General features: G+C 38.1%; 1 long non-coding RNA gene and 1 pseudogene across 1 annotated transcript; both read left to right on the top strand.

The window, feature by feature from the left end:
* Positions 1 to 877: 877 nt before the first annotated feature.
* LOC125316127 lies at positions 878 to 2,356 on the top strand. Its single transcript, XR_007199444.1, has 2 exons — positions 878 to 1,042; positions 2,263 to 2,356. It is a non-coding gene; the product is annotated as an uncharacterized LOC125316127 (long non-coding RNA).
* A 4,755-nt stretch (positions 2,357 to 7,111) lies between these two features.
* LOC115754081 lies at positions 7,112 to 10,744 on the top strand (annotated as a pseudogene).
* The last annotated feature ends 1,998 nt before the right edge of the window (positions 10,745 to 12,742 follow it).

The raw sequence follows: 12,742 nt of genomic DNA, 5'->3' as shown, positions 1-12,742 counted from the left end.
GAGATGCATGAAAGATGCACGTGATGTGCATGTGAGATACTTGGGCTTGTTGGTCTCGCTATCTTCATTTTGCCCCTTTATTTTAAAGTAAGGTTCAACTTGAGAATCCAGTCTGGTATATTTAAAAGTAACTCTAAGCTACTAATGACCCACATTGTATTGACATTGTTTTAACTAATCGTAGTTGTTGCTTGTTTGGATAGGGTTCTCCCAATACTAACCCATGTTAGATGATATCTAAAAGTAAGATCTTTAGGGGCTCCTGCTATTCTTCTTTCTTTTGCGATGCAAGGAATATTTTGAGGCTTCAAGGATATGAGAACTCCTCACTATTCCATAGGCATTAGAAATAATATTCTTGTTCTTATTCAAAAGTTTTGTTTCCAAGTGTTTTGTCAAAATAGTAAATTTACATTTGAGAGATTATGAAAGTAATTCCTAATCACTCAAATGCAAATTTACTATTTTGACACAACAGTTGCAAACATAACTTTCGAGAAAGAATAAAAATATTATTTCTCATACATGTGGCATAGAAAGGAGTTCTCGTATCCTTGAAAGCTCGAAATACACCTTGCATTGCAAAAGAAAGAAGAATAGGAGGAGCACTACGGATCTTAATTTCAAGTCCCTTCTGACATAGGTTAGTATGGGAGAACCATATCCAAACAAGCAACAACCGCAATTAGTTAAAATAGTGTCAAGGCAATGAAAATCATTACTAGTTCGGAGTGACCTTAAATATAATAGACTAAATTCTTAAGCTGAGTCTTACTTGGAAAAAAAAAAAGTAAATGAACATAGTAACAACATTGTTTCTAATATGAAAGAAAAAATGTACATAGTCCCTTCCATAGGTTCCAATTCTTAGGGTGTCTCCATGAATGCACGTAATCGAGTTACAATTGTACCCGATACTTGAAAACCCCTTCCAGCCTTAGCTAAGGGCATACACGAAGATAATGATCAGTATGATCTTGTGGCAATGATAGAGGAAAGTGATTAGCATTCATCAAGAAGCAAGTGGAACCTTCTAATTTCTGTCTTCTTCAGAGATGCAAGGTAAGCCTACTCTGGCTCTCTTTTTCTCCAAAAACGGTCTAGAGTGGACATTGTCTCATATAAGGCTTTGAAGTGGTCAACTTAGTCTCTAATAAGGTCTCTTGCTCACTAGCTAGCCAAATCTTTGTCGAGCATGAAGCTTGTGTGTCTCACGTGCAGAGATGCGCGTGATGTGCACATGAGATACATGAGTTTGTTGGTCTCGCTATATTCATTTACTCCTTTTTTTAAGTAAGGTTCAACCTGAGAATCTAGTCTAGTATATCGAAGGTTACTTTAAGCTAGTAATGACCAGCATTGCCTTGATACTACTTTAACTAATTGTAGATTTTGCTTTTTTGGATAGGGTTCTCTTAATATTAACTCTGCTAGATAGTATTTGAAATTAAGATCCTTAGGGACTCCTACTATTCTTCTTTCTTTTGCAATGCAAGGAGCATTTCAAGGCTTCAAGTATACAAGAACTCCTCTCTATGCTACAGGTACGAGTCATAATATTCTCGTTCCTATTCGATAGTTATGTTTCCAAGTGTTTTGTCAAAATGGGAAATTTGCATTTGACTTTTTATGAAAGTAAATGATATTTACTCAAATCTAGTATTACTATTTTGACAACACAGTTGGAAAAAATAACTTTTGAGAAAGAATAAGAATGTTATCTCTCATGCATGTGGCATAGAGAGGAGTTCTAGTATCCTTGAAGCCTCGAAACACACCTTGCATTGCAAAAGAAAGAAGAATGGCAGGAGCCCTAGGGATTTTAATTTCAAGTCCCTTCTAGAAGAGGTTAGAATGGGACAACCCTATCCAAAGAAGCAACAACTGCTATTAGTTAAAATAGTGCCAAGGCAATGCAAGTCACTCATTAGTAGCTTAGAATGACCTTAAATATAATAGACTAGATTCTCAAGCTAAATCTTACTTATAAGAAATAAGTAAATGAACATAGCAACAATATTGTCTCAAATTATGAAAGAGAAGATGTACATAATACCTTCCATATGTTTCAATTCTTGGGGTATCTCCATGAAGCCATGTAATTGAGTTACAATTTTACCATGATACCCGAAAACCCCTTCTAGCCCTAGCTAAGGGCATGCCCGAAGATAATGATCAGCATGATCCTTTGGTAATTTCAGAGGAAAGTGATCAACATCCATCAAGAAGCAAGTGGAACCTTCCAATTTCCATCTTCTTAAGAGATGCAAGGTAAGGCTACTCTGGCTGCATCTTTAAAACAACTAAGACTAAGGCTAGTTATGATTTCTCAATAACACTCTACTTTGCCAAAAGTCAAAAAATAGAAATCCAAAAACTCTTAATAATGCTTAGGGCGCAATTTAAATTAGGGGAACTTTCAAATTATGTTCCGAAGTGAGAAATTTTTCTCTAAAAAAGGTCTAGAATGTTGTTTCATATAAGGCTTTGAAATGGCAAACTTAGTCTCTATTAAGTCCTCTTGCTCACCGGCTAGCCAAATCTTTGCTGGGCATCGAGCTTGTGTGTCTCACATGCAGAGATGCACGAAAGATGCACATGATGTGCACGTGACATAAATGAGGTTGCCATTTTCGCTATCTTCATTTACTCTTTTTTTTTTTAAGTAAGGTTCAGCCTGAGAATCTAATTTGGTATTTTTAAGGTCAGTCTAAGCTAGTAATGACCTGCATTTCCTTGACATTGTTTTAACTAATTGTAGATGTTGCTTGTCGGATATGGTTCTCCCATACTAACCCTTGCTAGATGATATTTGAAATTAAGATCCTTAAAGCTCATGCTATTCTTCTTTGTTTTGCAGTGCAAAGAGCATTTCGAGGCTTCAAGGATATGAGAACTCCTCTCTATGCCACAAATATGAGAGATATATTCTCGTTCTTATTCAAAAGTTATGTTTCTAAGTGTTTTGTCAAAATGGTAAATTTGCAATTGAGTGATTATGAAAGCAAATGATAATTACTCAAATGCAGTTTTACTATTTCGACACAAAAGTTGGAAACATAACTTTTGAGAAAGAATAAAAATATCATCTCTCATACATGTGGCTTTGAGAGGAGTTCCTCGAAACACACATTGCATTGCAAAAGAAAGAAGAATAGCGTGATCCCTAGGGATCTTAATTTCAAGTACCTCCTAGCAGGGGTTAGTATGGGAGAACCATATACAAACAAGCAACAACTGCAATTAGTTAAAACAGTGTTAATGCAATGCAAGTCACTTACTAGTTGAGAGCAACTTTAAGTATAATAGACTAGATTCTCAGGTTGAATCTTACTTAAAAAAATAAGTAAATGAACATAGCGAGACCAACAAGCCCATGCAACTCATGTGCACATAACGTGCATCTATGTACGGGAGACAAACAAGCTCGGTACTAGGCAAAGATTTGGCTAGCCAGTGAGCAAGATGCCTTATTAGAGGCTAAGCTGTCACTTTAAGGCCTTATATGAGACAATGTCCACTCTGGGCCTTCTTTGGAGAACACTTTCATACTTTAGACCCTAATTTAAATTGCTCCCTAAGCATTATTAAGGATTTCAGGATTCCTTGATATTGAGAAATCATAGCAGCTTGAGTCTTAGTTGTTTTAAAGATGTAGTCAGAGTAGCTCTACCTTGCATCTCCGAAGAAGACAGAAATTGGAAGGTTCCAGTTGCTTCTTTATGGATGTTGATCGCTTTCCTCTCTCATTATTACAAGATCATGCTGATCATTATCTTCAAGCATGCCCATAGCTAGGGCTAGAAGGGGTTTCCAGTTATCGAGGTAGAATTATGTCTCTATTACATCCCTTAATGGAAACACCTTAAGAATTAGAATATGGAAGGTATTATGCACGTTTTGTTTTCCATATTTTATATCAAACGATAAGAAATTTTAAACCCATAAAAGACAAGAGATTTTAGCAGTTAAAAAGTTCAACAAGAGACAAAATCAAGAGACTTAAAGATTTTACCCCATAAAAGCTAGGAGGGTTTTAGCACTAAATATCAGGGACAATGTTTGCAAGAGACCAATGATACTGCTAACTACTAGTGCAGTAGATGCGGAAAGGATATGTTGCCTTTCCTTTCTTAATTTGGCTTCTTCTTTTTTTTTTATACTTGTAGTTGTTGTAAAATCTAGTCAGCCAAAAGCATAGTCATCAGAGACCCAACATTATGCCAAGTCCGTCAATTGGTGAAACTAACAACAGGAGATTGAAACGTATTGCATGGCTTAAAATTACCAAGATTTGTATTTCTTTTGAAGTACATGCTACTCATGCTTGTAGAGGAATGGGGTGGGCTGTTAACTTTTGCTTTTTTTTTGGAATTTAAAAGGGGAAAAGATGATGGATGCTCATTCGACCTTTGATAGAGTACATGGAATTTGGAGCTTATTTTGTTTTTTGTTCTTTTTCCAGGGAAAAGTACACTATAAGTGCCATAACTTTTGTACGGTAGTCATCATTTGTCGCTCTTCCTTTTAAGCTTAGACTAATTGTCGTGCACTTTTCCTTATTCAGTTAATTTGAACGGGAATGTAACTCGAGTCTAGCATGCTCATGTTGACAAGCATTGTGTGAACGGGAATGTAACTCGAGTCTAGCATGCTCATGTTGACAAGCATTGTGTTTTAGAGTTGCAGCGGTACAATTGTTTTTCTTTTCTTTTGTGTTAAATATCATTATAAGTGCATTTGTTTGATAAAGCCGATGTCAAGTGCTAGCCTGATAGAATAACTAGGAGGCATGCGCTCCCTATCAATCAATGCGTACATTTTTAATTTTTTCTTCTCTGTGTTGCAGGAAGTTCCCCAGGTGAGAAAGGCACACCTAACTACACAGCATGGTGCCGATGCAATTGCATGATTCGGTGATAAAGGCACACCTAACTACACAGCTCAATGTTTTGTTGTGTTCTGTAAATTTTTCAAATGCAGGAAAGAGCCCTTTGTCTTTTGCCTCCTTTTAATTGTCAAGATAACATCTTATTATTCATTCTCTGTTTCCTTCATTTAATTGTGTTTCTTTCTTTCTCAGTCTTCTGCATTTCATCTGTGTTATGGGGATAGCTCAAGTGCATATTAGCACCATTTGCATATCCAGATATATGGGTTTGATTCATGTCTATATGCTGGACAGGAATGGTTTACCTATAAGAGAACCATCATGGCAGCTCTTAAGCAATGTTCCGTCATCCGCAAGCAACAAATCCTTCTTCGCGAGCTTCACGTCCATTTTCCATGAGCTTCAAGTTCGTTATCCGCGAGCTTCAAGTCCTCATTCAGTGCCACTTTCTTTCTCGTGCACATTTTCATCTCAGTGCCGCTCAGCTGGGGAAATTTGGTGCTACACGAGGGAATTGGCCGTTAGCGGGTTCTGTTAGTGTTAGATTTTGCTTTGAGTTATAGGCTTCACCATTTGCATTATCAAATAGATGTGTTTGATTCATGTCTATATGTTGCACTGTAATGGTTTTTCCTACATGGAGGTTTATGCAGTCTCAATAGTAGGGCTTATTATATAAAAATAGTTCCGGATCCAATGAAAATTTCCTCTTCAATTGAGGTCGACTTCTTGGTCTTCTACTATATACAACATTTGTATTGTTTTCGGTATGTAAGATATGTGGAGCCTTTGCAATTTTCTTCTCGCTATGCCCACACATTTTCTTCGTCGGTCAATTATCTCTCTAACGTTGACGCGAAGAAATTGCAGCTTCTTCAACTGGATTGATTCCCCGCATTGGTGATGAGACTTCCCACCGAATCATCTCTAGGCTTTTGCGAAGAACGCGATGAATTGAAGCAGACCTTCAACAAAGCAGAAAGAGAGAAGAATCCATTGGGTGTTTTGATAATTTCATGGGTAATAATGTACTACAGGTAGGAAGATGTGGAGGGCTGAGATTGGTTGTTGTGTCTTTTGGAGCCTTAGATTGTTTGTAGCAAGATGGCCTGTCATCACTGCATGTGATCAATGATCAATGGGAGGTTTAATTGTTTCGTAAGCTCATCTATTGTCTTCTCTTTCTTGTAGTGTTGTTCATGATGTGAGCACATATTAAAGCTGTAAACTTATGTTGTTGTCTGTTCTTATAATGCAGATATTAAAGTTCAATAAATTCAAGTGTTTAATGTTGTGTGATGAAGATCATTGATGATGGTTGCATGATGATTCTTGTTGTGCTTAACTTGATGTTGATGATGGTTGATGAACTGCAAACAACACAATGCAAAATGCCGAGCATTCTGCTTTCAATCAATACTAATGATGTTGGTCGTATTGGTATTGCTAGTCTTCTTGCTCTCGCATTTCTCAAAAAATTGCTCATCTTTCGTCTCTTTCATGTTGAGATCCTTACATCTTCCTCTTTACCTAAAATTTAATTAAAAAAAATAATCAATTCGTCAAAACAAAATAAAGTGAAAAGAATAGCTTTAGGACATAGTTAAGGCAAGATAGATACCTTCATCTTCATCCATATATTACAATGAGCTTGAGATGTTGCCAAAAATTGAAGTAGTTCTCAGTTGTGGCTTAGATGGGGCTGAGGGAGTGTTCTTCTACCGCATCATGTGAGTTGACAAAACAATTGAACCTTATTTAAGACTTCTCAAATAAATGTACTCCTACCCACATTTAACATTGTGGTAAACACAATCTTATAACTGCTGCTCTAAAATATTTTAACATTGATCACAATCGAAAGCTTTTGGAAAATTAAAGCTCGCATGTGCATGCGTGAAAGGAGTTAAATCACCGGCACAAATCTTACAAAATGAGCATGCCATGCTCGAGTTATATTACTGTTCAAAGTAACTTAATAAGGGAAAGGCCACAATAATTATTGTAAGCCTAAAAGGAAGAGCCACAAAACATTTGATGAAGACCATCTTGCACTATTGATTCGGCAAGATCAGCCTCCTTATACTTTTAAAATTAGAAAGCTAGAAACCTGTTTCTGAAATTACAAACGAAGGAAGAATCCAACGGACATGAATAAGCATGGGCTTGAGAAGACGAACTTGAAGCTCGCGGACAATAGAACCTGGGAGCGAGGAGACGATGGTGGATGGCGGACAATGGACTGAAGCTCACGAGATTGTTGCGTTCCCTTATTTGAGATCTCAAGCTCGTCGATTTCAGATCTTTGTTGAAGGGTTGGCCACTTCAAACCCTTATTTAAAGTAAATTCCACTCTAAGCCCTTTTGTAGGTAAAATGTTCTCGCTTTTTTACTTTCACGAGGACGACGGACACTGCCTGTTACGTTAGCAGGGCTCTCAAGTTTACGTGGATGTCCATCGTTGCATTACCGACCGCGAACAGAGCAGACACTCTGCTCTGAGCGAGTGATGAGGTGCGACTCCGCTCTGCTTTTAGGGTTTCTCAGCTCCGAGGCGGATCTCCATTCGTGTTGTACAAACCTGCAGTCTCCTCTCCCCTCCAATCGCGGCCGACAAGGTTGGGTGCTTTCTCTTCGTTCTGTAACCGTCTGGAAATCGAAAGAAAGGCTCTCAATTCATGGGAGCTTTCATGGTGTACATGCAGGTCTTCTTTCGGAGTTGCGTTCGACATCGATGGAGTAATTCTTCGGGGACGTGTTCCGATCGGAGGCTCTTCCCAGGCTTCGCGACAATTGTACGATGATTACGGTAAAATTCACTTTTTCCTGATCGTCCCGAGTACTTTTATCCTAATTTTTTTTTTTTGTGAGGTTTTCGTTTTCCATATAATTGTCATTACCGTTGTTCTGCAGGCGTTTTGAAGGTTCCCTTTGTGTTCTTGACTAACGGTGAGCCAGTACTGGTTGCTTCTAGATGATTAGATTGCGGGGCTCTTTCTGATCATTATGTTACGCCTTTACATTAGTTTGACATCTCATCTTTGTGTCAACTCGTTGACATTTACTAGTTGTGAAAACTCATGGTTCAATCTTTGTCCTCAGTAGAATTTTAGCTGTGATTCTCTGGGCATTGTCGTTATCCGAGAGGTTTTATCTGGAAGAGGAGAGTAAACCCGTAAACATTGCAATGTGCTTATAAATCACATGATTACTAATGGCAAACTGTCTCATGTTATCTGATCGGAGGTGGTATTCCAGAGTCTACGCGAGCACTTGAACTGAGTCAGCTCCTGGGAGTGAACATTTAACCTGCTCAGGTACTGTTTCTAAGTGGACTTGTAGAATGGACCATGTTTTTTTTACATTTATATGTCGACCATGGCATGACTGATGGAGCCCTTGCCACAGTTTGCTTTCTTTATGCTATCCTTTTGCAGGTGTTGCAGGGTCATTCTCCTTTCAGAAATCTGTTGAATAGGTACTCAATTGGTTTCATGAAAGCAATCTGCAGTTTTAATTCAAATTAGTGCTTTTGAAAGTTTTACACTTGCGTAATTGATGGTTTTAAATTTGCGTGCCTATATCTGCAACTGCATTTCTGCGATCCTTTTAATTAAGTGACTTGATAAACTATGCTTGCAAAACCCATCATGGACTTTGTATCAAATTGATGTGAAAGACCTGACCTTTATTGCTTACCTATGGTATATGGTATTTCTCCTGTTTAATTCCTTGATGATAAAAATCATTTTCATCAAAGATGATCCACTTGTCAAAGTCTAAATTTTTTTGCAAAGTACTAGTCTTGCCTTTTGAATGTAAGACTATTAAATGACAATTAAGTCTTATATCATTAAGTTGGGTCTTTGTCCATGAATATTAATGATGCAGTAAGTTAATCTACCTTTATGTATGATTTTCTTTGGGTAAGCTTTATGTATGATAAATTGGTGATGTTTTCCAGATACGAAAATGAACTCATCGTTGCCAGTTGGAAGGAAAACCCTGCTCTAGTGATGTCTGGATATGGTTTCAAGTAAGTACTAGCCTAATATCTTCGATTTATTCATCTTTACTGGTTTCTCTAAAACTAGAATTCTGAGAGTAACTGAGGGATTTTTTCTTGCAGAAAAGTTTTATCGATGGATGAATATGCATCCTGTTTTGATAACATTGATCCGGTATCTCAATACAAAGCCTGGACAAGTGATGATGTCTGCCTCAAGGATTTGGGACCAAAGTGTGATGTCTTCTCTGAGAGAGAGTGCAGGCTGCATTTGTTGTCATTGATCTGGTAGATTGGGCCAGAGACATACAGGTATCCCACCATATTATCTTCTTTCAATATAACAGTTCTGTTAATTAATGCATCCATTTGCATTATGTTATACCTCCTCCAAGTTTTCGTATCCCCTGGATGTGTGTCAGTTTCCATGTCCAATAGTGGAATCCAGTATCATTATGGTACTATAAGATAGAATCTGCCTCTGGATTTCCTTTAATCATTTAGTTCTGTTAGGTACAATGAAAAATTTTACAACACGTGCAGTCTAAGGTCTGGACTCTACCGTAATAGCTCTGCAATAACAGAACAAATGCAACAGGTTCTCTGTGACATTCTAAGGTCTGGAGGGCTTCCAGGACAATCGGGTGGACATCAACCACATTTGTATTTCGCAACTGATGATCTTGAATATCAGGTTGTTTCATTGGCTGAAAACATGTGAATCTCTCTTGGATGCATCATCTTCACCTCTCTAGTTTAAAGTTTACAATTCTGAAATTAGTCAAAGAGTACTCAGTGCAGGCTGCTTTTCCGCTGGAGCGACTCGGGATGGGTGCCTTTAGAATTGCTTTATAGAGTGTCTTCAAGAGGTAGAGTGTTGTTTTCTTAGACTCCTGCGACTTCAAGTATGTCATTGCAACTACTGGATATGTAAAAGTTGATTCCTATCGTTATGATTGGATTTCAAAATGCATCGTTGAATTTCTACTGCCTCTTCATCAACTCATGGATTGCTTGTAGTGTCTATTTGGGGGGCTTTCCCACCCTTCCTTCTCCCTCTAAATTATGGCTTCTCCTTCCGAACCAAGTGTTTGATATAAGAGTGGGCAAAAGTCCGGCTAGTGACTTTTAATGCAACAAAGAATTCTACAAAATTAAAAATGAACTTGAATCACTTCAGATGAAAATAATTATGCGTTAAGAAAATGGATATGTTCAGCATTTAAAGTACGCCTAATAAGTCTTAACCGGTCATGAGTTAAAGCTTTAAAATCAAGTTTCAAACACTTCAATGGAAGTTCTTGTGAAAACCAATAGCTGAAAGACACTGATAAAGCCTTAAACCCCTTGTCAAATCCCTCAAGCACCTAACAGTCCCTTAACTGTTCTAACTCGGGTGCTTTTCTTTGATATATGCGGCATTCATCATCATCCTTTGGAATATGTTTATTGCGGCAAACCTAATCCGTTAGTGTTTGACAATGCTGAAATGACGCTGAGACTACTCACTTTCACACTGTGATGTTCGAGGCATGGATGATGGACATCCCCAGTCAATTTCCTTTTGTACCATTCACATGGTCGGCGAAAATGCTTCTATAGACATCAAGGGTGCTCAACAGGTTGGTTAAGATGTGGATCTTGAACCTATTGCTTCGTGCTAGTTGCAGCCACTATCCACCCCTGGCTTCTTAGTACCGTTTCTATTTTCGGCTTAATACTTAAAGTAAGAGAACTTATGCTTGATTTTCAGGCGGGACATCCTTGGTTCTCTATTTTGACCAGAACAGGTTTATTCAAGGGAGAAAAGAATGACACGAGTTTTCCTGGAGATCTGGTAAGTTGACAAAGGGCCAGAAGGATATCTGAAAAAGTTTGTTCCCGTTGCAAAAGAAGTTGAGTTGCAATTTTCCATAAGAACGCGAATCTACTTTAACGGAATATTGGTGCAGATGGGGGTTCAGCTTTTGAGCATCGCGCCTTCACATCGTTTGGCATATTGTTGATACGGTCGAAGAGGCGGTGGACTGCATTTTGAGCAGCTGATAGTTGTAGAGCTTCTGCTAGTCTTTAAACTGACGGGCCTTGTTTTTGTCACAAAGAATCCGGACTCATCAATCTGGGGCGGATTCGCCGTGGATTATACAGAATGGATAGTCTGTCTCACTAGTCACTACTTCAGCTAAAGGGGCTCAAGTAATAATACGTGGGGAACATGGGGGAGATGGAAATTCTTACTATTTGCCAAATGCTTCTTGTATACAGATTCCCGATTCTGCCTGTAAGATAGAAGCGGTCTTCGGAGACAGAGTCGTCCTTTTTCCCCCTCTTGCCAAAAGGAGGAGGATCATTTACCGCGAATGTACGGTCGATAGCTGCAAGTCTTTTGAAGTTCATTTCTTTCGCCATGGAACAGAGTAATTCGAATATTTCGTGGTAGCAAAGCAAGTCTAATCTTCCTCTGGGAGAAATATTTTGTCGTTTACAGTACATGGATTTTTCTCGTACTTGTTATATGTGTGTGATTTCGTAATCAATACTTTGTTTATCGTACCATTCCATATGTATGACAATTTTTTGTTTGTTTGTTTTTTTTTGTGATATTTTGAGCAAAATGAATCTTGCATTGTTATATTATTTTGCTTACTATTACTCTGTAAGCTTAAGTAATTTTAGGACAAAAGGACACTAGGAATGTCAATATTTGTGTACGGTGCTCACTTTAGTGACACTTTTTTTTTTATCATTTAAGTACCAAATTGGAAAAAAAAAATGATCACCTAAGTACCAATTCCGACCAAAAAAGATTACTTAAGTGCCAATTCCAGCTAAACAGTACACGTGGCATTTTTTAATATCTCGTGTCAATTTTTTAAAAAAAAATCTATCCACGTGGACTATTCAACTTAAAAATAGTTAACTTTTTTTAAAAATTAAAATTCAACAGAAAAATAGCCTAAAATTTGAAAAAAAAAAAAAACTAAGTAGAAGTTGCAGCGTTGAGGGCTGTGAGCCCTCACCACCGCTACCCCACCCTCGCCGGCTATGGCCGACAAGAGGTGGGGGATGGCCCAAGGGGGTCGCCGAGCCTCGGCGTGGGTTTGCGAGACCGGCCTCGACAGGGGTCGTTGGGGCTCGGCGACCCCTTGGGCATCCCCCACCCCTTGCCCGCCGGGGGGCGACGGCGGCGAGGGCTTCCAAGCCCTAGCTGCTACAAGTTTTTTTTTTTTTAGTTTGTTTAGCTTTTTTTTAAGTTTTTAAAAAAATTTAACTTTGGGTTTTTTTTGTTATTGTTGACTTGGCAGCTCCGGTGAGTCACGTGGATGTCATGTTAGATTTCCAGCGAAGCTCACCGGAGTTGGCATTGAAATAACCGTTTTTTAAAAAAAAAAAATTGGCACTTAAGTGATAAAAAAAAAATATTGATATTAAAATGAGCGACGTACACAAATATTGACACTCTAATGTTCTTTTAACATAATTTTAGTATGGTAGTTGAAATCTTGACGCTTTTCTGCCTATACATCATCAATCAATGGAGATAGTCTCAAACATAATTGTCAAGTTGCGGATTTCTAACTTTAATTATCCGATGAGAAAAGTAAACACGTAAAACTAATCTCTCGACTGAACGATTGACACTTTACTAACGTCCTTCGTATGAAATTTCATATGTTTTAGTTGGGCTTCGACAGTTTTAACATAAGGTCTATGTGAAAGTCTGTCAAACTCAATTTGACGAATTATGGATTCAGCAACCTGACGTAAGACGCTGAGATTTTCAAAGGAGATTGCTGACCCATCCTCGAACGCAATGACATTTTCTTAATATGTCCCAAAATGAA

Source organism: Rhodamnia argentea, chromosome 8 (assembly GCF_020921035.1).
Source record: "Rhodamnia argentea isolate NSW1041297 chromosome 8, ASM2092103v1, whole genome shotgun sequence".
Lineage (NCBI taxonomy): Eukaryota > Viridiplantae > Streptophyta > Magnoliopsida > Myrtales > Myrtaceae > Rhodamnia > Rhodamnia argentea.
Note: the sequence above shows the minus strand (reverse complement) of the source record. Positions and strands in the feature narration are given on the sequence as shown.